General features: G+C 43.5%; 1 protein-coding gene across 1 annotated transcript in view; it reads right to left on the reverse strand.

Moving 5' to 3' along the window:
* Window positions 1-25190, reverse strand: part of SLCO5A1 (solute carrier organic anion transporter family member 5A1) — a 177599-nt gene that overhangs the window by 141157 nt on the left and 11252 nt on the right. The gene's annotated exons all lie outside the window — the stretch shown is intronic.

The raw sequence follows: 25190 nt of genomic DNA on the forward strand, positions 1-25190 counted from the left end.
GTTATTCAGGCTGTTGCAACATTTTTTTCCTTTCCTTTGTATAAATGTTGAAAAATGAAGCCACAACATAAAATAAATTAAAAAACTGATAAAAAGCAAACGGTTGAAAAAAATCCAAAACGTGGAGAAAGTAAGAAAGAGAAAAAAAGTTTGCAAAAACTAAAGTTCCTGCAAAAAAAATAAACAAATAAAAAAAGAAAGGAGAGAGAATAGGCATTCTTCAAGGTGTGAAGTATCATGAAATTTATAGTAGAAAATGTTATATATATATATATATATATATATATATATATATATATATATATATATATATATATATATATATATATATATATATATATATTCTGTGTGTGGTGTGTATATATACATACACACACACACAGTGCCTTGAAAAAGTATTCAAATTTAATTTGTTATTTTCTACAACCAAAAACGTAAATGTATTTTACTGGGATTTTATGTGATAGACCAACACAAAGTGGCACATAATTGTGAAGTGGAAGGGAAATGATAAATGGTTTTGAAATTTATTAACAAATAAATATGTGAAAAGTGTGGCACGTATTTGTATTCACCCCCCCTGAGTCCATACTTTGTAGAACCACCTTTCTCTGCAATTACAGCTGCAAGTCTTTTTGGGGATGTCTCCACCAGCTTTGCACATCTAGAGAGTGACATTTTGCCCATTCTTTTTTGCAAAATAGCTCAAGCTCTGTCAGATTGGATGGAGAGCGTCTGTGAACAGCAATTTTCAAGTCTTGCCAGAGATTCTCAATTGGATTTAGGTTTTGGACTTTGACTGGGCCATTCTAACACATGAATGTGCTTTGATCTAAACCATACCATTGTAGCTCTGGCTGTATGTTTAGTGTCGTTGTCCCGCTGGAAGATGAACCTCCACCCCAGTCTCAAGTCTTTTGACAGGTTTTCTTCTAAGATTGCCCTGTATTTGGCTCCATCCATTTTCCCATCAACTCTGGCCAGCTTCCTTGTCCCTGCTGAAGAACAGCCACAACATGATGCTGCCACCACCATGTTTCACGGTGGGGATGGTGCGTTCAGGGTGATGTGCAGTGTTAGTTTTCCATCACACTTAGCCTTTTGCATTTAGGCCAAAAAGTTCAATGTTGGTCTCATCTGACCAGAGCACCTTCTTCCACGTTTGCTGTGTCCCCCACATGGCTTCTCGCAAACTGCAAAGAGGACTTCTTATGGCTTTCTTTCACCAATGTCTTTCTTCTTGCCACTCTTCCATAAAGGCCAGATTTGTGGAGTGCACAACTAAAGCCTCGTACACACGATCGGACTTTCCGACAACAAAACCGTGGAATTTTGTCCGAAGGGTGTTGGCTCAAACTTGTCTGGCATACACACAGTCACACAAATGTTGGCCAACAATTACGAATGCAGTGACGTACTATGTGGTTTTTCAGCTCTTTGGCGCCACCCTTTGGGCTCCTTCTGCTAATTTCGTGTTAGTGGAAGTTTTGTGAGTGTTGATTTGCGCTTTTCTTTTCGCGTTTTTCATTTATCGCTTTTCAGTTCGTGCTTTTCAGTTCCTTTCAGAACGGCCGTTCGTCAACCAGACATGTTGCAGAATCAGAGGAGATAACGTGTTATTTATTATTGGCCTTGGAGTTATTGCTTTGACATTATTTTTTTGGTTGAATAATGATTTGATTTGGTAAATTTTCAATATTTTTGGATGCATAGAATGCACTTTTTGGTTATTTTCTATTGGCAGATAGCATGTCTATTTTTTTTTTTTTTTTAATGCACAATAAAAAAATTGTGGAGAACAATACTTGGCTATGTGTTTTACTTCAAATGACAGTTTGGGAGTAGGCAGTTACATTTTAAAAAATACAATGTAAAATTGACAAGGGACACCAACATATTTGTATCTTTGATCTTAAAAACTACGGGATAATGGTGCTGTGGTAACTTGCACAAATTAAAAAAAAAAAAAAACATAATAATATTATTCTTGATATCACTAGAAAAAAAAAAGCCTTTGAAAATTTGTTTGCAAAAACTGAAAGAGTATCACCAGCAAAGCAGCTTCATTATTATCCCATTAATTACTTAAGCCCCGGACTATTTGGCTGCCCAAAGACCAGAGCACTTTTTGCAATTCGGCACTGCGTCACTTTAACTGACAACTGCACGGTCGTGCGACGTGGCTCCCAAACAAAATTGAGGTCCTTTTTTCCCACAAATAGAGCTTTCTTTTGGTGGTATTTGATCACCTCTGCGTTTTTTTTTTTTTTGCGCTATAAACAAAAAAATAGTGACAATTTTGAAAAAATTCATTTTTTTTAACTTTTTGCTATAATAAATATCCCCAAAAAATATATAAAAAAACATTTTTTTTTCCTCAGTTTAGGCCGATACATATTTTTCTACAAATTTTTGGTAAAAAAAATAAGCATTTATTGATTGGTTTGCGCAAAAAGTTATAGCGTCTACAAAATAGGGGATAGTTTTATGGCATTTTTATTAATATTTTTTTTTTTTTACTAGTAATGGCGGCGATCAGCGATTTTTATCGTGACTGCGACATTATACATTTATACAGCGATCAATGCAATTAAAAATGCATTGATTACTGTGTAAATGTGACTGGCAGTGAAGGGGTTAACCACTAGGTGGCGCTGTAGGGGTTAAGTGTGTACTAGGGAGTGATTCTAACTGTGGGGGGGGGGGGCTATGTGTGACACGACACTGATCACAGGGAGCTGTGATTAGTGTCAGTGTCACTAGGCAGAACGGGGAAATGCTTGTTTACATCAGCATTTCCCCGTTCTTCTTCTCCGTGAGACGATCGTGGGTATCCCCGCGGACATCGAGTCTGCGGGACCCGCGATCACACACATGGAGCCCGCAAACTGCTTCTTAAAGGGCAACGTACAGGTACGTTAATCTGCCTGTACGTGCCCTTCTGCCGGCAAGCGATTAAAGAAAAGAGAATTGTGCGCTGCATTTGGAGATTTCATAATTTGCCACATCGCGAATGTTAATTCTCCATTACAAACACTAGTTTACAAGACCGACTGCTTCTTCTTCTGATCATGCGTGTTTGTACTTTGGACTTTTGTCCGACGGACTTATGTACACACAATCGGAAAATCCAACAACACACATTTGTTGGCGGAGAATTCGAGTACATGCTAGCCAACGTTTGTTGGCTGAAAGTCCGACAACAAATGTCCGATGGAGCATACACATGGTCACCGCCAACAAGCTTACATCCAACATTTCCCGTCAGAAAATCCGTTCGTGTGTACGCGGCATAGTAGTTATCCTGTGGACAGATTCTCCCACCTCATCTGTGGATCTCTGCAGCTCCTCCAGAGTTACCATGGGCCTCTTGGTTGCTTCTCTGATTAATGCTCTCCTTGCCCGGCCTGTCAGTTTAGGTGGACGGCCATGTCTTGGTAGGTTTTCAGTTGTGCCATATTCTTTCCATTTTCGGATGATGGATTGAATAGTGCTTTGTGAGATGTTCAAAGTTTGGGATATTTTTTTATAACCTAACCCTGCTTTAAACTTCTCCACAACTTTATCCCTGACCTGTCTGGTGTGTTCCTTGGCCTTCATGATGCTGTTTGTTCACTAAGGTTCTCTAACAAACCTCTGAGGGCTTCACAGAACAACTGTATTTATACTAAGATTAACCTCCCTGACGGTATTCCCAAGTATGGCTCGTGGTGGATTTTCAGTACCAAAAGCGGTAAACCCGAGCCACACTTGGGATCGCATCGCAGGATCCAGGTACAGCTTACTTACCTTGTCCCCAGGATCCTGCGATGTTTCCCCGCTGTGTGTGCGAGTCGTGTCTCTGCCGGATCTATCACAGTGCCGAACTCCGTTCCCTGCGAGCGTTGGGATGCACGGGGACGGAGCACAGCGCCAAATTCCAAAAGTGAAACACACACTATACATACAGTACACTGTAATCTTACAGATTACATTACTGCATCAAATAATTTCACATCCCTTTTGTCCCTAGTGGTCTGCCCAGTGCCCTGCATGTAAGACAAAGACAATTCCATAGCTCAACTCACCAACCAGTCTGCTGACCAACCAAATTAGCCTGTCTAACCGTATGTTAAAAGAAGGGGTTTAGTTAGCACACATTTGCAAACGCATGTGAAAGCTGCAAGGCCTCGTCAAGGCACCCTGTATTACTTGCAGTCCTAACACTACTAAATTTATAAGTGTCTCCACAGTGGAAGCACATGCAGTTTTATATTATAAATACTGTTCATTCTGCCTGGAAACTGGAGATTGTCCATAGCAACCAAAACCGTCCCTTTACATCAAAAGCGGTTTTTGACCAGCTAGAAAACAGTGATAATAAATTAGAATCACTTGCAGAATTTTCGCAATAGTGATTTGTGGGGAAATCCGTCATCAAACACTGAAAAGTAATGACAGCGACAATTCTGCAACTGAGCAAATTTCACTGTTTTTGATTTGATTACATTATTGAATAATTTTTATTATTATTTGTTATAATTATTTATAGTTACTTATCATATTATAATTTATGATTTTGTGTTTCAAACTTTATCATACCCGGGATGTCTACTAGATTCTTGTTTGGACAGATTTAAGTGAGTTATTCCTAAGAATTACAGGCCTACAATATAAAACGCCAAATTTCCATGCAAAACAATTGTACAGCTTTCAGCATCAAAAATCTGACATAATCATACCGCCGGGGAAGTTAAATTACACACAGGAGGACTTTATTTACTAATTAGGTGACTTCTGAAGGCAATTGGTTCCACTTGATTTTATTTAGGGGTATCAGAGTAAAGGGGGCTGAATGCAATGCCACACTTTTCAGATATTTATTTGTAAAAAATTTTGAAAACCATTTATCATTTTACTAAACTTATTTTAATTATGAAGAGATATGCTTCGGGTGCGAAAATAAACAGCTGTGGCCAGTGACAAAGAAGTGATCCTCTTGCCTGCCTTGCACTGATAAAACACATTCACTTTCAGGTTACATTCACACTTGAGCCAAGCATCTTTGGCTGTATTACAGGCATTTAAGGTTTTTATTTTTTTCAGGCATTCCCATTTAAATGTATCAGCACCAAAAAAAACGCTTGAAGCTTGTAGGTCAGAAGAAGCTTGTGTATTTTTCGAGCTAAAATTTTTAAGCGACACTATACTCAGATGTGAACAGGAACTGAAACAACAAGGGATCAAAATCCCAATGTTGATTGTTTAGAGCTTCAAACTAAAAAATGCTCAGGTGTGAGCATAGTTGCCAACAGTCCCGATTTTCCCGATTTTGGGACCCTCGTCCCAATTTAAGGTTGTCCCGATTATTTATCCGGGAAAATCGGGAATGTTTTTGGCTAAAAACGGCAGCGGCTACACAAAAATGGCCGCCGCCGCTGCCACGAGTGTTGTTTCCCCCGTGTGTTCAGTGCAGAGGGGTGGCTACTCTCTTCATTGTACAAATAGAACATTTTATTGTACACTGAAGCCTATTGGCTGCAGGGATTGGCGACCCCTCCCCGCTCTCCACTGAACACAAGGAAGTGATCAGCCTCCACCCGCCGCCGCCAACCCTCCACCCCCGTGTGTCCAACAAGCGGGGACACTGATGGAAGGACCGGGGCTCCGCTGGCTGGGGGTCCTGGCTCCCCCCTTTCACAAGGCTCCATTTGGAAGACTCCTCGGACCACTAGTTTGGCCTAGGTCAACCCCACATCCTCACGCACAGCAGGTACCATCTTCTGGACACGGCTCTGCTGGGTATTGTAATGTAGTGGGCTGTGTAGTGGATAGTGTAGTGTAGTAATCAGTGTAGTGTAGTGGTCAATTTAGTGGACAGTGCGTAGTGGACAGGTAGGTCAATGTACTGGTCAGTATAGGAGTCAGGTAGGTCAGTGCAGTGGACAGGCAGGTAAGTGTAACGGTCAGTCTAGGAATCATGTAGGTCAGTGTAGTGGATAGGTAAGTCAGTGCAGTGGACAGGTAGGTAAGTTTAATGGTCAGTCTAGGAATCATGTAGGTCAGTGTAGTGGATAGGTAGGTCAGTGTAGTGGCCAGTGTAGGAATCAGGCTGGTAAGTACTATTGTAGGAAGGGAAGGGACCCGGGGAGCGCTAAAAGTCCATAGGTTAGGGGGCGCAAATTTTTTGCCTTGTGCCGGGCACTGGTCTATGCCACTGCTGCTGTGGGCACCTAATGTAAGGACGGACTCCGTTGGGGGCAGCTGATGAAAGGACAGACTCCGTTGGGGGCACCTGATGCAAGGACAGACTCCGTTGGGGGCACCTGATGCAAGGACAGACTCCGTTGGGGGCACCTGATGCAAGGACAGACTCCGTTGGGGGCACCTGATGCAAGGACAGACTCCGTTGGGGGCACCTGATGCAAGGACAGACTCCGTTGGGGGCACCTGATGCAAGGACAGACTCCGCTGGGGCACCTGATGCAAGGACAGACTCTGCTGGGGGCACCTGATGCAAGGGCAGACTCTGCTGGGGGCACCTGACGCAAGGACGGACTCTGCTGGGGGCACATGACGCAAGAACGGACTCTGCTGGGGGTACCTGACGTAAGGACGGACTCTGCTGGGGGTACCTGATGCAAAGACGGACTCTGCTGGGGGCACCTGACGCAAGGACAGACTCTGCTGGGGGCACCTGACGCAAGGACGGACTCTGCTGGGGGCACCTCAAACAAGGATGGACTCTGCTGGGGGCACCTCAAGCAAGGACGGACTCTGCCTGGGGCACCTCAAGCAAGGACAGAGGACTCTGCTGGGGGCACCTGATGCAAGGACGGACTCTGCTGGGGCCCCCTGATGCAAGGATGGACTCTGCTGGGGGAAACTGATGCAAGGACAGACTCTGCTGGGGAGGCACTTGATGCACGGACGGACTCTACTGGGGGGGCACTTGATGCAAGGACGGACTCTGCTGGGGGGGCACTTGATGTAGTGATGGACTCTGCTGGGGGGGCACTTGATGTAGTGATGGACTCTGCTGGGGGGGCACTTGATGCAAGGATGGACTCTGCTGGGGAGGCACCTGATGCAAGGACGGACTCTGCTGGGGAGGCACCTGATGCAAGGACAGACTCTGCTGGGGGCACCTGATGGCATCTCGTGGCTGGTGACACACTCAGGGGTTCCACTGATTCTGGATTATGGTGAGTTGAATGATTTCATTTTATATTACAATGTAATAATAGTAATAATGCGCTTCAATCACCCTGACACAATAACAACCATGGTGCCGGGATGACTGGAGCGCTAACCCCAGGTGTTTGGAGTATCTTTATCTGCTGATTTGTTAAATTTTCTGGAATACACATATTTCTATTGTGGTGTAGGATCTGGGCCTGCTGTCCTTTCTTTCTTTCTTTTTCTTTCTTTCTTTCTCCCTCCTTCCCTCATTCATCTCAGACTCTAACCACACCCCCTTTCAAGCCACGCCCATCATTCCACGTAAGCCACACCCAATTTAAGCCACAGCACGCTTTGCATTTTACTATTTTGCTATGTCACGCCTACAAACAAATGCCCCGCCCCTAATTATAGCAAGGCTCCGCCTACATGCAAAAAAGTGTCCCTAAATTTTTTTTTACAATGTTGGCAACTATGTGTGAGTAGGGCCAAAGTTATTTTGTCAATCAGTGGCACTAATCTGAGCAGTAGTCAAAGTAAGTATAGACAACAGAGGATGCCTAGGGCAGAGTGGCTTAGATATGCTTTATTTTTCTGTTACAATAGGTTTTATTGATGGATAGCAACAGAAAAAAAATACAAAAAAATGTACATATTTAAAGTATAGCAAAATAGTACACAAATAAAAAGGATACAAGAGAATGAAATTGGGTACACAATGGGCAGATAAAAATCCACATATAAAAGCAAGTAGAAACATAATGGTCGCACACATAAAAAGTGAAAGTTGTCCAAAAGTAAAAAGAAAAAAAAGGACCAAAAAAAGGCCAGTCAAGAAGGACCACTATGCATAACGGGTAATCCAGAGGGGAAAAACCCAAGAAGAGGAGAAAGAGAAAAAAGGAGGGAAAAAAAAAGGGAAAGAAGAGCGAGAAGGAGGAGAAAACAGAAGAAGTAACAAGAGCATCCCCAGGGGTCAGGGGTGCAGGCGTATCAAATATCCAACAACTGATTATCAAAACGTGAATACGATATCCAAGGCTGCCAATAAGAAGTTTGTCATGAGAATCAGATAACACAGCTGTCAGTTTTTCGTTAACCGTAATATCGTCCATTCAGTGTTTCATCGCTTCAAAACTAAGGACCGGGGGCTTCCATACCTTAGCGAAAGTGAGCTTGGTGGCTGTAAACAAATGAGTAGTAAGTTGCTGCTCAGAGTGAAAGGGGGTATCTATAGGCTTAAAAAGGGCCTCAAAAGGGTTTCTCTTAATGTTAGAGTGTAGAGTGTAACAACATACGAAGCAAAGCGTAGACCCAAATTCACAGTCTGCTCACCTTTGCGCTATTGTTCCCTGCTGGTTACAACCGCGAAAACAATTTCCGGGATAATGCGAGACAACCGGGACAGCACATAATACCAGTGGTATAACACTTTGAAAAATGTTCTTATTCTTCAAAATGCATACTAACACTTTGAGACAGCCAAAGTCATGATCTGCCAGTTCTGAGGAACCAGCTCCGAACCCAGTTCACCCTCCGATTGTTGCCTATATTGTCTTATGACCCGTACACACAGTTGGATTTTCCGACGGAAAATGTTCGATGGGAGCTTGTTGTTGGAAATTCCGACCGCGTGTAGGCTTCATTGGATATTTTCCATCAGAATTTCCGTCACACAAAATTTGAGATCTGGATCTCAAATTTTCCGACAACAAAATCCATTGTCGTAAATTCCGACGCACAAAGTTCCACACATGCTCGGAATCAAGCAGAAGAGCCACACTGGCTATTGAACTTCATCTTTCTCGGCTCGTCGTACGTGTTGTACGTCAACGCGTTCTTGACATTCAGAATTTCCGACAAGATTAGTGTGACCGTGTGTATGCAAGACAAGTTTAAGCCAACATCCGTCGGAAAAAATCCATGGATTTTGCTGTCGGAATGTCCGATCGTGTGTATGCGGCATTACAGGGGGTTGGTTGATAGAAATTATTGATTAAACCAGAGAAATGAGGCCTGGTGAGTGCAGATGAGAGCGACAAAGATTTTCAAAGGATGTCAAACTAGACGGGATGTGTTGGGATCGAAGGAGGCGAGAGACTGTGACAGAGCTCTAAATAACAGAAATGCTCACGTAAAAGTATTGCATGTACAGAATGAAGGGTTTCAAAGGTCAGAATTGAATCCTGGTAGGCGTGAGGGGAGAGTGAACATTCTTAAAGCCCTGCTCGGACCACCAGTGGAACTGTGTCGGATTTTGAAAAGATAGGTTTTATTTTTACAAGTTTGCATTAACTAACTTTAGTGAAATTCTATAATAATCTGTTTCCATGTGATTTATTTCACCCATTCACATCGTAAATGATTTTAAAAAAAAACAAAAACACAATATAGGACATAGTGAATATCTTCAAACACATCATGGTAGTAGTTAAAAAAAAAAAAAAACCTTAACTTTTGTCAAATAAAAGAAGTAAAATATAGGTCCTACTTTTACATGAATGAATGTATGTTCTGATGTGTAAAGTGCAAGTCATGCTTATAGAAACTATAGCGTGACCACATAAACAATAAGCTCTTCTCCTTTGAGACCTCGATTTCTTGGTTACCAGACATAAGGTTAAATCAAGTAAAGGCCTGACTCAGACCTGTTATACTAAGATGATGTCTAACACAAGTACTGTCTTTATTCAACTGTCAAAAAAAAAAACACCACACACCCTTACATTATAAGGATACAGGGATAAAACCTTCCTGTAGCCATCAAAAGTAACAAAAGTAACATCAATAAAAGGGCGACTTCACCTTTGTCCTTTAACCTCTTGACCTCCAGAAAATTTACCCCCCCCCCCCCCCCACATGACCAAGCCATTTTTTGCGATACGGCATAGCGTTTCTTTGTTAATTGCGCTGTCATGCAACGCTATACACAAATGAAATGTATTCTATTCTATTTTTTCCCCACAAATAGACATTTCTTTTGGTGGTATTTGATTACCACTGCGTTTTTTATTTTTTGCCCTATAAATGAGAAAAAATAAATAAATACATTTTTGAAAAGATATATATATTATTTTTTACTTTCTGCTACAAAACATTTTCCATAAAAAATAAAAAAAATAAAAATTCTCAATAAAACGCTAGACAAAATGTATTTTGTATTCTGCTACACATCTTTGGTAAAAAGAAAATCCCAATAAATGTATATTGATTGGTTTGCGTGAAAGTTATAGCGTCTACAAACTATGGGATATATACTGTTTTTTTTTTAAACTAGTAATGGCGGTGCTCAGCATGCAATCTGACACTAACTGCCACTTTGTGGGAACTAACTGCCACTGACCTTACCAGTGACATTATTACAGTGATCGGTGCTAATAACATGCACTGTCACTGTACTAATGACACTGGGCAGGAAGGGGTTAACATCTAGGGTGATTAAGGTGTTAAATATGTGCCTAACAAGTGAGTGAGTGTGAGTGAGAGTGAGTGTGTGTGTGTGTGTGTGTGAGTGAGTGTGTGTGTGTGTGTGTCTTTTACTGGTGATCTAGACGTTTTCATTCCCTGCTAAGCCTGGAATGAAAACTACTAAGTCCCGTCATTGAACACTCACAGGGCTGTGTTTCGTGAGACCCAGTCGATCGTCGGGTGCTGCCAGCCAATCATTGGCCAGGACCCAGTGATCGGCATATGCTGTGACAAATCACAGCACAGCTGGGCAGGCACATGTGTGTGCACCCGCTGTCCAGAAATGCAGACTCATACGTGATTCTGCACAGCCGGCTTGCACTGTCACAGTATATGCACAGCGTGCGGGTCAACAAGCGGTTAAAGTGGAAAAGGGGGAGTTCAGCTGTTCTGCCTCCTCAATACCCTCCTCACACACTTTTTTTTTTGGGGGGGGGGAGCAGGTACATGGCTTTGATAGGTACCCAATGCCACTTCTAGGCCTAGGTGCGGAAGTTAAGCTTCCCCTTCTCTGACCATAGCCTTCTGGGACATGTCACAGGTCCCAGAAGTCTGCGGAACCATTCACAAAGTGCAGCACAGCTCACACATGTGCAGTGGGCTGTCGGCTGTGAAGCTGCAAGGAGTCACAGTTGGCTCCCCAAAGTAAATGTAGTGCTACCCCCGGAGGAGCCGCTTACGTTTGTTTGGTTCTGTACTCAGCCACTCAACCCTCAGAACAGTCTCAGCCCTCTTGGAACACCTGGCAATAGTGTAAGTGCAATGACCAATGAAAAACACACGTTATGATAAAACACAGATATTGTCTTTACTGCAATATTCCTGTGGAAAACTAACAGACAGTGACAGTATATATATTCAAGTAATTAACTCGAGAGCAATGACTTAGATTAAGAGCATTATAGCTCAATACTATATTCAGGCTGCTCTCAAGGGATTCCAACCCCTAGAATAACCCCAAGAGCAGAAGCAACACTTCAGCAATGGCAAATCTATATCAGATTGGTTACCTCTACATAAATTGGCTCTATCAGTCCAGGCAGGAAGAGAGCAGAGGAATGACCCTCTCTCGCATGTCAAACCTCTCCCTTCTGTCTCCTGACACCACAGGCGCAATTACAAACACTGTATCCAGATCAACGTTCAATGAATTAACCCTCAAGGTAAACAATCCCGCACACCCACTTCATATACAGAGCCCTGAACATGCGCATGCGTGCCCGTATGGCACCACTAACTTCAGTCCCTTAAAGAAGGATGAGGCCTTGTGTCTTCAGCTAGCCACTTTCGTTATGCACTTAAAATCAATACAACTGGCATGGTTTACCAAACAAAGAATGTAGAATCTTCCTCAGAAGGTGAATAAGGGCAATGGTGTCTGTATACAGTGTCTCTATATCTTGGTGGCCTGATGTCCTGTGGCACTACAAGTGTCAGCAAGGTGACTAACAGCAATAATGTCTGTATACAGCATCCATTCAATAAAATAAACATCAGAGCTTGGGAGGGGTAGTGAGATGAATACTACATGTACATGCAATCTCAATAAGAGATAAACTCAAAGTGAACAGAATGCTGCTATCACAGTCTCAAACCAGTTCAAACATTGCTTTGTTTGCATTCAGCTTGCCAGCCTCGTTTTCACTCCTTGTCTGTAGTTACAGTGCAGGCATTATACAAGCTGGCAGTAACAGTCCGTCCATACAGGGTGCAGGGGCCCCGCCCCCCTAATCTTCATGCAGGGCGCCGGACACATGGATTTCCTTTTTTACACATCGTGATTAAAGCCGGAGGCTCTAAATGGTTTCACAAATTAGTGGGCTTGGGGCGCAGAGAACTGCACGCTGAGCCCACTAACGTGTGACAATAGCGAATTAATATTTGCTATTGTCTTCCAGATTCTCCTCCCAGTCTTAGGACTCCCTGGCCAATCAGGTCTCAGACACACTTCCTGTTCGGCCGGGAGGAGAAGCATACAGTCCATGCTGAGCTGTCAGTGTCTGTGTGCAAAATCTTAAGCACCAGCCGCCACTGCAAGCTGGATGTAAACAACGCAATGTTTAAAATAGTTAGCAGCTCTCAACAGGCAAGGAAAGAAAATGGATATGCAAGACCTCTTCCAAACTGGAGATTATGGGCGTACAGCAGATTCTGGCACCTGGGATCACAAGTGTATAGGAATAGCTGCATCTGCTCAAAAAAAATACAGGCAGAGAGGTGCCGTGGCTGCTCTGGTGTATCTGTACATCCAGTGGTTGCCTGCAGTTAAAGAGGAGTTCCACCCGAGGTCCAGTCAAAAAAAAAAATTAAAAGTCAGCAGCTACAAATACTGCAGCTGCTGACTTTTAATTGGACACTTACCTGTCCCTGGGTCCAGCGATGCGGGGGATCGAATCCCCGCTCGTCTCCCCTTCTGTTCAGCGGCGCCGGCATTGCAACTGTGGGCGCCGGGCTGTGGCATCATAGCCTGGCACCCACTGCGCATGCGCGAGCGGCGCCGCGCGCCGTGATTGGCCGCTCAGTCACCTGGGACCTGTAATGGGTCCCAGATGATTGACAGGAGGGAGGGAGCAGAGCTGAGCCCTTCCTGTGCCGAGGGGGAATGGATGTCACCAGCCCAGGCACTGGAAGAGGCAGACTACGAGGGACCCCCTAGCAACAGACATTTAGAGGTAAGTAAAAAAAAAAAAAAAATATCCAAATGTTTTTTTGTATTTTTTTTTAGGATTTTTCATGTAGTTTTTTTTTTTTTGGGTGGACCCCCACTTTAAGGACAGATGTCTGACCCTGGATGCATACTGCCGGTTGCATAGTGAACAAGGACGGCTCCCCTTAAGGCCCATACACACGATCTGAATATCGTACGACAGATCTTACGACTTTTTTCGCTTAATAGTTGCAAGTAGAAATTGAATAGGTTACTAAAGTCACAAAAATTCTCGTACAAAAAAAAAAAATCAGAAGTGATGTAATGTATTTGTATTGTATTTTCAGACGACGAGTAAATTGACTAAAACGCAAATCATACGATCTGGTATCATACGAGCATAATTTTTGTGCTTGTCCGATCGAATAATAATCGGATGAATGGTCGTGATCGGCTCTCAAAAGCTCTGTACTAACAATCCGATTATTGTACGATCGCATCGAAAGCGGTAATTTTTGTCCGATTTTCGGATCGTGTGTACAGGCCATTAGCCTGTCCTTTCTTTGTAAAGGCTGGGTGGCTGCAGCAATACACATACACCTGTGATCTCAGCCATAATAATCTACTGATTCTTGCCACTGTAATCTGCTGTATACAAAAAATCACCCATCTGAAGGAGGCCTAACAAGTTTATAGTCAATGTCTTCACTGCCAGGAGTCATTAATGACATTCCTATGCTGCAGTATGCTCATACTATTGCTAAATATTATAAATATGCAACAAGTAGTGAGGTTTATATCCACAGTTTGTGGGTATAAGAGCAGGGCTACCGTGCAGCTTTCATACTTGACCACCTAACTCCTGCCGTGTTAAAAAAGAAAAAAAAAAAAAAAATCAGCGGGTAGGCAGATGCCTATTTTTGGAGCTGCATTTAAAAATAGCTGCTGAAACTGAAACGGAATCTGAAAAATGGCCTGGTAATGAAGGGGTATATACAAGCGAATGCTCAAGTGGTAAAGTGACCTTGTCACTGAAAACAAAATACAATGAAAGTGTTGTAGTGATAGAAGTCACTTCATACTTAGCTATTTTGGTGCCAGTTCATAGAATCCTCACATCTGACACCTTTGTGTAGTGTTTGGCCCCTGTGTCACCTGCTGTCCTCTGCAGTTCATCACACCGACCTTATGGCATTACACCACTGTCACTGTACAGCCGTGGTAAAAAGTTTTGAGAACGACACAAATTTTAATTTTCACAAAGTCTGCTGCCTCCGTTTTAATGATGATCAGATGAATTGCAATTAATTGCAAAGTCCCGCTTTGCCATTAAAATTAACTTAAATTCCATTAAAAAAAAAAAATTCACTGCATTTGTGAAAAAGGCTTCAGGGCACCCAAGAAAGTCCAGCAAGTGCCAGGACCGTTTCCTACAGTTTATTCAGTTGTGGGGTCGGGGCGCCACCAGTGCAGAGCTTGCTCAGGAAGGGTAGCAAGTGTGAGTACATCTGCATGCACACTGAGAAGAAGACCTTTGGTGGATGGTCTGGTGTCAAGAAGGGCAGCAAAGAAGCCACTTCTCTTCAGGAAAAACATCAGACAGACTGATATTCTGCAAAAGGTAAAGGGATTGGACTGCTGAGGACTGGGGTAAAGTCGTTTTCTCTGATGAATCCCCTTTCCGATTGTTTGGGGCATCTGGAAAAAACCTTGTCTGGAGAAGAAAAGGTGAGCGCTACCATCAGTCCTGTGTCATGCCAACAGTAATGCCCTGTACACATGGTCAGATTTTCCGACGGAAAATGTTCGATGAGAGCTTGTTGTGTAGGCTCCATCGGACATTTTCCATCGGAATTTCCGTCACACAAATTTTGAGAGCTGGTTCTCAAATTTTCCCACAACAAAATCCGTTGAAGGAATTTCCGATCGTGTGTACACAATTCCGATGCACAAAGTTCCACGCATGCTCGGAATCAAGCAGAAGAGCAGCACTGGCTATTGAACTTCATTTTTCTTGGCTCGTCATACGTGTTGTACACCACCGCGTTCTTGATGTTCGGAATTTCCGTCCAACTTTGTGTGACCGTGTGTATGCAAGATAAGTTTGAGCCAACATCCGTCGGAAAAAAAACATGGATTTTGTTGTCGGAATGTGCGATCGTGTGTACGCGCCATTAAACCTCCTTTGACCATTCATGTGTGGGGTTGTTTCTCAGCCAAGGGAGTGGGCTCACTTACAATTTTGCCTAAGAACACACCCATGAATAAAGAATAATACATCCAAGAACAATTTGGTGAGGAATATTACCTTTTCCAGCATGATGGAGCACCTTGCCATAAGGCAAATGTGGTAACTTACTGCCTTGGAGAACAAAACATCTACATTTTGGGTCCATGGCCAGGAAATTCCCCAGACCTTAATCCCATTGAGAACTTGTGGTCAATCCTCAAGAGGTGTGTGGAAAAAAAACAAAAAAAAACAAAAACAAAAAAACCAAGCACTCACAAATTCCGACAAACTCCAAGCATTGATTATACAAGAATGGGCTGCCATTGGTCAGGATGTGGCCCAGAAGTGGATTGACAGCATGTCATGGCAAATTGCAGAGGTCTTGAAGAGAGGTCAACACTGCAAATATTGACTCTTTGCATAAACGTATTGAAATTTTCAATAAAACCAAAATATACCATATAGTGCAGTGCTATCAAAAAATGTATAACATGATCTCAAAAAGATTAATAAATTGTGACAACAAAGAAATAAAATATTCAAGTTCATCAAAAAAAATTGTCCATAAGTATCCAAACAAGAAAAAAGAAGAAAAAGAAAATTCATTGAATGTGAAATGAAGTTCCAGTGTCTCAGAAGAGTAATGTCCACAAATGGTGAATAAACCAGATAGCAATATGCATGGGAGAACCAGCTTTTCTAAATCCTCTGTGAAACCACCACCAATATAGAAGATAGCAGCTTACCAGAATGCAGTGGCTTCCACACTAATGGAAAAGCCAAACGCGCTGTATGGAAATACTTTCCCAGGTGTATCCATAGAGGTGCTAGCTGTCCTGGTGTGCTTCGAATTACGATCTCATACACAATGCATTTGCATTTAAACTATAAAGGATCAAAGCGCGATGGCTCACTGGCTGTGATTGACTCCCGAGGCTGCCTCAGCCAAGGAGTGAGAACCCCTGGGGAGCCGAGGTTGTTGTGCTGGATCGCGATGGGGCTCAGGTAAGTATTAGGGGGGCTGCTGCCGACCGCCGATATCCGTCCTCATTTTGAGGACGGATATTGTTATGGCAGTAGCTAGCTGCCATAACCCCGGTATCCCAGTGTTCGGCCGGTGATCGGCTACAAGATAAAGTGGTCTCTGCAGCAGATTCGGAGCAAGATCACTTTTATCGGCCCCCTCCCGCCGCGCTCCGGTGCCCTCCGCCGTTTACCGGAGCCGTCGGCAGCTGCGGAGGCGAGCCGATCCTCTCACTGGCTGTGCATGGAGACAAGTGAGGGGAAGATGGCCCCCACCCATCTCCATCACACTGCAGGGCGGAAGCGTCGTCAAAACGTCACTTCCGCCCATAGCTCTTAAAGGGCCATTTTTTTAAATACTTTTTTTAAATGACAATTTTTTTTTTTGCAAATATGAGATCTCAGGTCTGTTTGACCCCAGATCTCAAATTTAAGAGGTCCTGTCATACTTTCTATTACAAGGGATGTTTACATTCCTTGTAAATGGGAAAATAAAAGTGACACCATTTTTTTTTTTTTTTTAAAACAGTGTAAAAATAAAAAATAAAAAGGTAAAATAAATAAGAAAACGCGCCCTGTCCCGCCGAGTTCGCGCGCAGAAGCGAACGCATACGTGAGTAGCGCCCGCATATGACAACGGTGTTCAAACCACACATGTGAGGTATCGCCGCGATCGGTAGAGTGAGAGCAATAATTCTAGGCCTCCTCTGTAACTCAAAACATGCAACCTGTAGAATTTTTGAAATGTTGCCTATGGAGATTTTTAAGGGTAAACATTTGTCACCATTCCACGAGTGGGCACAATTGTGAAGCGTGACATGTTGGGCATAAATTTACTCGGCATAACATTATCTTTCACAATATAAAAAAAAAATGGGCTTACTTTACTGTTTACTGTCTTATTTTTTAATTCAAAAAAGTGTATTTTTTCCAAATAAACTACGATTGTAAGACCTCTGCGCAAATATGGTGCGACAGAAAGTACTGCAACAACTGCCATTTTATTCTCTAGGGTGTTAGAAAAAAAATCTATAATGTTTGGGGGTTCTAAGTAATTTTCTAGCAAAAAAAAATGTTTTTAACTTGGAAACAACACATCTAAAAAAGAGGCCTGGTCCTTAAGTGGTTAAAGTGATTGTAAAGTCTCATTTTTATTTTTTAATAACAAACATGTTATACTTACCTCCTCTGTGCAGTTGGTTCCGCACAGAGCAGCCCCGATCCTCCTCTTTTGTGCTCCTGGCCCCTCCCCCCTATTGAGTGCCCCCACAGCCAGCAGCTTCCTATGGAGGCACTGGAGCCGAGTCACAGCTGTGTCAATTCAGACACGGAACCCCGACCCGGCCCCACCCCCTCTCTTCCGATTAGCTGACTGACTTTGATTGACAGCCACGAGAGCCAATGGCGCTGCTGTGTCTTAGCCAATCAGGAAGAGTGTCCCGGATCGGCTTAGACTTTCGTGGACATCGCTGGAGAGAGATGAAGCTCAGGTAAATGATTAGGAGGTGCTGGGGAGGCTGCTACATGCAAAAGGTTTTTTTTTTATCTTAAAGCAGAGTTCCACCCAAAATTGGAATTTCCACTTTAAGCACTCCTTGCCCCCTTAACATGCCACATTTGGCATGTAATTTTTTTTTTTTTTTTGGGGGGGGGAGTGGGTAACTTTTTTTTAGTGGGACTTCCTGTCCCACTTCCTTCTTCCTCTGTTCGGCCGCCTAGGTGACTCCTCCTCTTGCCCTAGGCGGCCCCTCCCTGCCAGCAATCTTCTGGGACATGTTACAGGTCACAGAAGATTGACTGGCCAATAGCAGAGCACAGCGCGACTCGAGCATGTGCAGTGCACGCCCCCGGCCGTGAAGCCATAAACTGTCACAGCCGGGTGCCCACAGTTGCTATGACGGTGCAGCGGAGAGAAGGAGGAGAGGAGGGAGGCTCCGGGCACCCGCATCGCTGGATCGTGGGGCAGGTAAGTGTCGGTTTAGTAAAAGTAAAAATAAACTAAAAAAGGGGTGGAACTCCGCTTTAATGCATAGAATGCATTAAGATAAATAAGCTTCTGCCTTTACAATGCCTTCAAAGGGAACCCCACACGAAAAAGAAAAAAAACCCAGCCCCCCAAAGACCATACCAGACCAAAAAGTATGGATTTTAAGGGGAACCCCCCACGCCAAAAAAATTAACAAAACGTTGTGGGATCCCCCCACAATCCATACCAAACCCTTATCCAAGCATGCAGGAATGGGGGGGTGGGACGAGCAACCACCCCCCCCCGGACCATACCAGGCCACATGCCCTCAACATGGGGGGGGGGGGGTGCTTTGGAGCAGGGAGGGCTCCCCCACACCAAAGCACCTTGGGCAGCCCCCAGATCTTGCCCCCCTATGTGAATGCGTATCGGGTATATTGTACCCCTACTCAGTCACCCCAAAAAAGTGTCAAAAATAAATAAAAACAGTACACAGGTTTTTGACAAAGTCCTTTATTAAAAATGAAGAATGTCCGCCATTATAGCTCGAACGTGTCTTCTTTCTCCAGTGATGTCTTCTCCCTCCGGTTCTTCTCCCTCCGCTGAGGTCTTCTGCTGATGCTAGCTCCCGCTGTTGTGTCAGCTCCCGCTGTCTGCCATTTCTTATATAGCCATGGGGCGTGGCCATCTGGTGACATCATGCAAAGACCCCACCCCCTTGTGATGTCACCACCCGAGGGGCGGTGATGTCACAAAGGGGGTGGGGTCTCCGGATGACGCCACAGCCCATGGCAGACAGTGGTCTGCCAGAAATGGCAGACAGCGGGAGCCGACACAACAGCAGGAGCCAGTGTCAGGGGAAGACATCAGCAGAGGGAGAAGATCTGGCAGAAGAACCAGGGGAACAAGCATCAGCAGAGCAAGGAGAACCGAAGGGAGAAGACACGTTGGCGCTACGATAGGGGACAGTCTTCACCTTTAATAAAGGAATTTGTCAAAAACCTGTGTCCTGTCTTTATTTATTTTTGACACTTTTTTAGGTGAATGAGTAGAGGTACAATGTACCCCATACTCATTCACATAGGGGGGAGCGCCCGCAGATCCCCACAACCACCACCCAGGGTTGTTGGGAAGAGGCCCCTGTCCCCATCAGCATAGGGACAGGGTGCTTTGGGGTGGAGGGGCGCACCCATGTTGAGGGCATGTGGCCTGGTATGGTCCGGGTGGGGGGGGGGCACTCACTTGTCCCCACCTCTCTTTCCTGGTCTGCCAGGCTGAATGCTTGGATAAGGGTCTGGAATGGATTAGGGGGGAGGGGGGCCATGTCGTTTTTTTATTTTATTTTTTATTTTGGAGGGTGGTATCCCTCACAAGTTTCATACCAGACTCAAAGGGCCTGGTATGGCCAGTTTAAAATTGGATCCCGTTCATTGAAGTCGCATGAAATTCGGACTTCCATGTCGGAGCAGTGTGAACCTGGCCTTAAGCAAGGGTGAAGCACTCCTCTAACCCATTCAACCGTGTTTATAATTTAAGCTTTAGTTCTGCAAATAACTTCTACAGCAAAGCAGTTACAGCTGAAAAAATATATTTTAAAAAATGCATTTAGGTTTTTATTAAAAAAAAAAAATGTATTATATATACTAGCTGTACTGTCTGGCAGGGCATTGTAAATCTCAGAACTGGTTGGATAGATATAGAAATAATTTATCAAGTAAAACAGCTCCCATGTATGCATTTCAATTGTGTATTTAACCATTAAAGTTCAGCTTTAAGTAGCATAAGGCAAAAACCTTTTTGTGTTACATCCTCTGCAACTTTATAAGTGAATAATACAGCACACAATGGGGTTGATTTACTAAAGGCAAATCCACTTTGCACTACAAGTGCACTTGGAAGTGCAGTTGCTTTCGATCTGAGGGGAAGATCTGAAATGAGGGGAAGCTCTGCTGATTTTATCATCCAATCATGTACAAGCAAACATGCTGTTTTTTATTTTCCTTGCATGTCCCCCTCAGATCTACAGCGACTGCACTTCCAAGTGCACTTGTAGTGCAAAGTGGATTTGCCTTTCGTAAATAAACCCCATAATCATCGAATGCAAAAAAGAGCACAGAAAGTCAGTTATATTCACTAAGAAACACAGCATTAATACACAAAGAGAGCAATACTACACCTAAAATAGAGTAGAGGAAAGATGGTCAAAAAGGAGTCAGGCTTTAAACACAGGTCAATCTGTTCAAGTACATGGATCAAACCAAGATTTACAATCCATGTATAACCACTGCCATTTCTAGCATCTAGTGTGCAGAGGGTAAAGGTTCTGCAGTAGCTCTCTCATTCAGATGAAACTGCCTTCATAGAAGTTTGTGAGCCCCACATTGATCACAGCAGCTGTGACTGGCAACCCCTGAAGCCCAGGGAGCATGCCTATGACAGTCAGTGGGTCCTATGGGAGACTGGGTGTCTGAAGACACAAAGGGGGTTATTTACCAAAGGCAAATCCACTTTGCACTGCAAGTGCACTTGGAAGTGCAGTCGCTCTAAATCTAAGTGGTAGATCTGAAATGAGGGGAAGCTCTGCTGATTTTATCATCCAATCATGTGCAAGCTAAAATGCTGTTTTTTATTTTCCTCACATGTCCCCCTCGGATCTACAACGACTGCGCTTCCAAGTGCACTTGTAGTGCAAAGTGGATTTTCCTTTAGTAAATAACCCCCATAGTGTGCCTGCTGCAATGCCCTTCATTGAAAATTCTGAAGCACACAGAGGGGGTAGAAGGGGAAAATATTCAAGAGCAGCATGGTTTTCAACAAAGCTCTTCTTCAATAAATTAAGCAACGGACACCATTTATTCTTCTAAAAACATATCTATGGGAAACTTACAAAAATCTCTACCAAGAGAATTCAGAAGAAAAAGAAGTTGGTCTCCCTGTAACAAGTCGGAAAGAAGTCTGTCTGAGATTTGTGTGTTGCACATACCTCCTGCATAGTCATAAACACTAAAACTAAAGTAATGGTCTCTCTACGGTTCTCAGTAAAGGCTGGCTTAAAGACATTGTGAGACATTTGGATCATTAAAACAGCAGAACTAAACTCCCCTTCCCTTCAGTGATCCAAAGTCAGATCCGCGGAAGTTCCATTTCTGGGCTTATGAAAATTAGCAGCATTTTTTCTGCCAGAATAAAAAAAAAAAAAAACACACCTTTAATGATACAATATGTTTTCACGTTTGAGTACAAATGCATTCTACTGGCCAGAAAATTACCGTATATACTCGAGTATAAGCTGAGTTTTTCAGCACTTTTTTTGTGCTGAAAATTCCCCCCTTGACTTATACTCGAGTCAAGCACTTTTCTGCAACAGAGAATGACATTTTACGAACCAACTTTGAGGCCCTGTATCTCGGGGCCACTTGGTGCTAGGAACCCCAAATTTGATGTGCAAACCCAGTGGAACTAGCACTACAACAATTTGGGGTTCCTAGCACCAAGTGGCCCCGAGATACGGGGGCCCAAATTCAGTTCGGAAAATGTCATTCTTTGCTGCAGAAAAGTGCTTGTTCTATGCAGTTCTGCATAGAAACCAATCAGCTTCCATATTTTTTTTTTTGTCAAAGCTTAAAGAGAACTATGGACAAAAAACAAACATTTTATACACACCTAGGTGGATGCAGCATTGATCTGATGCTGCATCTGTCCCCTGCCGGCTCTGTGTGAGAACTGAGCAATCAAACACCACTGATCGCTCAGTTTTCCCCCTCCACTCTGCGCAGAAAGCTGTAACTGTCAGTCAGAGGCTCTCTGCTCTGCGCCCCCCCAGCGTTCGTTTTGAGCACTGGGTGGTGAAGGGGCTGGCTTAGCCTCTCAGTGGCTCACTGAGAGGCTGAGCCAGGTGCTGGTCCAAGCATCTGGGTGGATCCTGGCCATATGGTCGGGATCTTTTCTGAGCTGAGGGACGTCAGCCGACAGCGGCCTTTAGGCCGCTGTCGGCTGAAAATGGGTCACACTTGTGCAGAATGATCTGCACTACTGTGACCTACAGAAGTATAGCCAAAATAGTTTTTAAACTTCTCCTTTAATTGAACAAGCTGAAGTTAGCACAGCTGCACCAGCTTTTGCACTCTCCAGTTTTAGTAAATCAACCCCATATGCTTACACAGAGGGGCTTTTACAGGCTAAGTAAATGTATGAGCCCCAACTGACCAACCATTTTCAGAAGACCATGGCCACCTTTACGACTCATGTGGTTTTATTGTAATTGTATCTCAGGCTTCTTGCTTTTTTTGAAGCATTTTTGATCTTTTGTTTTTGTCGGCGAGATGAAATCTCAATAGCTTACAGAGATGACCTTGCTTTTGCTTTGTCTCTTAAGGCAGAATCTGAAGAATTATAGATCGATATGACAGAGATAATGTGTTGTAACAAATGGATGTCAAGGAAGAGCATAGGAAATTTGATATTTACATCCACTGCCTTGTGCCAAAAAGTGGCTTAGGTGAGCAATTTCCTACCTTCTGCCCTTTTATATAACTGAAAGGGTGCCTGCAGTTTCATCTCTCATATAGGACAAGCTATTAAAAGGAAAATTACCTAAAAATACATTTTTTTTTAACCCGATCAAGTTTTAATATGTTAAAATTAAACGTCTTTAATATCAATCTTTAATGTCTAAACATCTTTAATTTTAGTCTTTTATGTCTAGCTTTACTAGAAAATCTTCTTTTGCACTCATTCGGTCTCATTCTGTAACCGGGACCTAGCTTTACATAAAGGCAAAACATTTTTTGCGTGATGAAGGGTTAGGCCCTTTGCCTGCATGTTTATTGTGGTCAGTGTCCCCGCTGGAGAGATTCATCCCTTTATTTGTCCTGGGTGGATATTAGAGCAAGAAGTGGAAATTTTCCAATGGGTACAAATGTTCTGGGGTTTAACATGGGAATTGTCCTCACTTTGGGGAGATTTCCTCTAACATCCTGAGTTTACAAGACAGAAAGAAGAAAAACTTCTCTCCAACAGGACACAGACAGCAATGATAAAAGTTTTATACCTTCCCTACTCTAAGACTAAAAAATAGGTTATGGCTCTACAGACACACTTTGAGCAGCACCCCCTGTCCCTTGCCATTGTACAAGCTTTATTGGACGCTGGAATGGCAGCTGTCAGGGCTTAGCCATCAAGTTAAGCCTCAGTAACAAAGGAAAACCAAAATCAGAGAAGGACAATGAAGTCTTTTCTGGGCAATAAAGGTAACAGCAGACTTAATATGGTGTCCAATTGTCCTAGTCTTATGCTTCAGCTGACCTGCTAACAAGATCCTGAAAATTACCGGTACCTTCATCTTATAAAAAGGCACTCAGATAGAAAAAGCTTCCCATAGTGCAGTATGAAATACATTTTATCACCAATTTCATACTGCACTATGGAGAGCTTTTTATAGCCATAGTTAATTTGTGGAGAATATACTTGGAACCTTTGTTGGATGGTGAACCTGATAGGAATTTGTACAGAAAGTAGGAAAGAACAAAAAATAAGCTTTATGGCTTCGTTCACATATATGCAAATTGGATGCATTTTGAACTGCACCCGATTTGCATGACATGTGAATCAAACCAGCTTTCTGTGCGGTGCAGCGACAGTGCAAATTTAAAAAGAGTCCTGGGCGTTTTCTGAGAACAGCAGTGCAGTTCAGATGTGCATTCCAGGTTCATTGCCTTCTATGGGAACGCGTCTGAATTGCACATTGGATCAGTTTTGAACACGAATTTGATCCAAAAATTTGACCCCAAAGCACCTTGTGCCCATGTTAATGGGAACAACAGCCTCGTCCCCACAACCCTGGTCGGTGGTTGTGGGGGTCTGCAGGCAGGGGAATTATCAGAATCTGGAACCCTGCCCCCCTCACTATGTGAATGAGTAGGGGTACATTGCACCCCTACTCATTCACCGAAAAAAGTGTCAAATAGAAATAAAGACAGTTTTTGGCCAATCCTTTATTAAAAATAAAACAATTGTCCCACGGTGTAGATCCATGGGAACAAGGTGCTTTGGAGGGGGGGGGGTTGGGGCAGAGCCCTCTCACCCCAAGCCCCCCCATGTTAAGGGCTGTGGCGTGGAATGGGTCAGAAAGGGGGGGGGGCACTTGCTTGTCCGCCCCACTTTTCCTGGTCTGCCAGGCTGCAGGCTCGGCTTGCTATGGATTGGGGGGGGAGGGGGAACCCCACAACGTTTTTTTCACTTTTTTTTGCCGGCAAGGTTTTTTTTTTTCACAGCTGACGAGTCATCCGCTGTTAAGGACAGGGCGGTGAACTTCCTGGCCCGCTCCTTAACAACCAGATAATGTTAAATACGCCAGCTCCAAAAATGTGCATCTGAACTGCATCTAAATTGCAGTAAGAACAGAGGGGAAGTACGCACTGGACATGTGTGAACCTAGCCTTAATGACTTATTAGGAGTCCTAAAATCTAGTGAATGTGTTTTACTGGAGTGCAGGTGAAGGTCACTTTGTGAAAATTTCACATTGTTTTTGGAGAATTCCACTGCATGGACTGAATAATTATTAGAATGTTACTATGGTTGTTTTTGGTGGCCTTTAAGAGAATGGTTTTAGGTTGTTGGTTTGGTGAACTTTAAGTTAATGGTTTTGGGTTGAAGACGTACCGGATTTTGTCAGACAATTCGATCGTGTGTGGGC

This window comes from Aquarana catesbeiana, linkage group LG05 (assembly GCF_042186555.1).
Source record: "Aquarana catesbeiana isolate 2022-GZ linkage group LG05, ASM4218655v1, whole genome shotgun sequence".
Classification (NCBI taxonomy): domain Eukaryota; kingdom Metazoa; phylum Chordata; class Amphibia; order Anura; family Ranidae; genus Aquarana; species Aquarana catesbeiana.